The sequence below is a fragment of the Halyomorpha halys genome, unplaced genomic scaffold (assembly GCF_000696795.3).
Source record: "Halyomorpha halys isolate HHAL.00 unplaced genomic scaffold, Hhal_1.1 Scaffold744.1, whole genome shotgun sequence".
Taxonomy (NCBI): Eukaryota; Metazoa; Arthropoda; class Insecta; order Hemiptera; family Pentatomidae; genus Halyomorpha; species Halyomorpha halys.
In genome coordinates, this window is record NW_027105596.1 from 235,706 (window position 1) to 239,148 (window position 3,443).

Below are 3,443 nucleotides of genomic sequence, written 5' to 3' on the forward strand. Positions count from 1 at the left end.
TTTTGACCGCAACCCTGACCATCTTCTTATATATCCATTTTTACGGTCAACTATATATACATATATTTATTTTTATATACTTACTACTTATGTATAATAACACAATTGTTTTGTGTTACATTTTTTACTTAATACAAGAGGAATTTTTTTATTCATTTATTCAATAACAGATTGGCAGGGACGTGAAGGTCGTGCAGGTTCTAGTCCACTTGCTTCAGAACGTTGTGCCACCTGGGACAGTTAACATTCATTTTTCCTCAGTCCCGAAGAATGAATCTTGACACTCCCACCTTGGTTAAGGTAAATGAAGTAACATGAGGTAAATTAATATTGAAGTTTTCTTGACTGGTGATGTACTGGTCCTGAGGTAGATGTCATGTTACAGTATATTCCATGCCCTTTCATATGAAATGCAGTACTGTGTGTGTTAAGCTAAGTTAACATTTTTCAAAAACTAATTTAAAATTTTAATTTTCTTAGAAAGTACATATTTTAGGATTTTTAAATTAATTACTTAAACAGGTTATTTTGATGTAAATCACAGGGGAAAAAATAAATATGGGTCAGATATAGCTTCAATGTTAGAAAAATTAAAAATGAAAGTTCTACTCTCATAAATTCAACTTTTCATTATATTAATTATTATAGCAATGTTAATATTTTGAATTTTTATGAAAAATATATATATATTTATATGTTGTAATATCCTCTTTTTGAGTAAATAGTTATTTTTTATATGTTAATGGTTTTTAATATGTTTTTATTTTATATATCGATTCAATATTGTTCATTTGCTTTGTTAACCCAAAAAGCAAGCTAACCAATTTTCATCAGTTAAATATGCAGTCACAAAAGACATTGTTCAGAGCTTCAAGATGGCAGCGCTATTCTGAAGTTGGTAGAATTGCTGCAATGTTGAGCAGAATCAAATATGAACTTTATTTATCTTCAAAATGATGAGATGATAGTTGACGATGGATAGTGTATATGAGGAGAAGAGGGTTGGGGGGTGCGGTCAAAATATAACACAAATAAACCACTTTTTGATGGGCTTCCTAAAATTCATAAGCCTGATAACCCACTCTGTCCGATCACTTCCAATATCAATTCTCCCTCTGTTAAACTCAGCAAATTCTTACTTCTCTCTTAACAAATCTTCAGTCACAATAATTCCCATGATATTCATAATTCCTTTCACCTCCTTAATCTTTTATTATCCTTCACTATCCCTGACCATCATATACTTGTTTCTTTTGATGTAGAGAGTTTATTCACTAGCATTCCAATAGACAAAGCCCTCCTTGTCTTAGAAGCCAACTGGTCATCCATTGCACCCCACACTTCCCTTAACCGTTTTTCCTACCTCGAATCCCTTCAACTCTGTTGTAAATCTGGTTACCTTACCTTCTAGGGTCAGTTCTTTTACGAAATTTCAGGACTAGCTATGGGGAATTCTCTAGCTTCCTATCTTTCCAACATTGTCCTCAATGATTTGCTTGATTCCGGTATCCAACTCTTTTCAGTTAACATTATTCTTATTAAAAAATATGTAGATGACCTCCTCGTCCTAAATCCTGATAAAATCCCTGATATTTGATCCGCCTTTAATTCTTACCATCCAAGCCTTAATTTTACTGTAGATTGAAATAATAACTCCCTTCCTTTCCTTTAACTCCTCATCATAAGAAACCCAGACAACACCGTAACCACGGACTGGTACACCAAACCAACCTACTCAGGCAGACTTTTAAATTACCACTCCCAGGATTTTTATTATAAAAAAATTAATGTAGCAAAAACCTTATTCACCATGGCCTTTCCCTCCCTGATTCCCATAATTATGAAAGAAACACACACCGCATTAAACAAATACTCTTAGCTTATAACTTCCCCCTCCATATCATTCATAAACTTATAAACAACTACAAAAATCATCTCACCATTTCACCTAATTCTTCACAACCCCTCTCTATCCCCTTATACAGGTCACTAACATACATCCCCTCTCTTTCCGATAACATCCGAAAATTCTTATGTTCTGCTATACCTAACCTTCGTATTGTGTTTAGACCTCACAACACACTATCTAATATTTACTCAAAAATATTTACTAAAAGATCCTATCCCTCTTCTACTCTGATCACACGTCGTATACCACATCCCTTGCTCCACCCCAATTGTAATTCTGCTAACATCAGTAAAACCAATAACCTCTTAAAAGACCGCATCAAACAACACAAATATTCTATTTTCTCACAAAATCATTCTGCCTCAAAACTTTCAGAACATTCTCTATCTTTAAATCATTCCTTCAATTTTGATAAAACGTCTATACTAGCTGCAGTTCGTAACCATGACCAAAGGCTCATCTCTGAAAGTTTCTATATCCAATTAGAACCATCTTCCATCAATTTAAAAACCATCAAGCACAACTTATTATTAGCACTTGGCTATCTGATTTCCTGCTAGCAACTCTGATGAAGGCTTGAAATTCTGGTCAAAACGTTGGCACTATTAAATAAGTTATTTCAACTTATTTGTGTTAAATTCTGACTGCACCCCCCAACCATCTTCTCATATTTATTTATCTTCCTATCATGATAGTAATTACAGTAGGTTTAAGAAAAAATAGAAGTCGAGAACAAGTATTAAAGAAAAGCATTCATAAAGGAAATGATTAGTAAAAACTCAAAACTGTTGTACTACAATTGATATTTACATCGAACATCTAGGCAGGAGAATGAAAAAAGCTTTGTTTGGATGGTGGGTGGATTGGATGTGTTTGGGAAACTATAATATCTCCAGGAGTAGATGGTGCGGACCACCCTTTGTTTACGACCAGTGGTAGACTTCTAGAGAAAAAGAAGACATCTAGAATCATCCAAGAAAAATAAGTGATTCTTTGCTTGGATCGCCAGTGGATGAGATGTGTGTTGAAAACTATTTGAGGGCCAATGCTTTGTTTACAGTCAATGGGTGTTTTTTGAGAGAGAAGACATCAAAAACCATTAGCAATAGAATAGAAGAGTATAAATTGGTTAGTTTAGCTCAACATATAATTAAATATATTTATAAAAGTGTTATTAGTAGTTAAGTGTTCTGATTGTCTGAAAATCCCCCCCTGAGATTAAGAGCCTCTAATATTCTACATAATTTTAAATAAAAATTCTCGTATCTTTTTAATATTTAATCTTTTCATTTAACCTTGTCGCCTTCAATGCTATATTTTAGAAATGAGAAATGATAAAAACTATTGAATTCCCTTATATTTATTTAAAATTAATTTTAAATATTAAATAAAACCACAAATTGTATCCAATACTGTCTCAACACTTTATTTCTTATTAGTCCAACGTTTCGGCTATTCCAGCCATCTTCAAGGACATCTAAATATTCAACAGCTTATATTATATCTTTATTTTTAAACATTTATAACCATCATT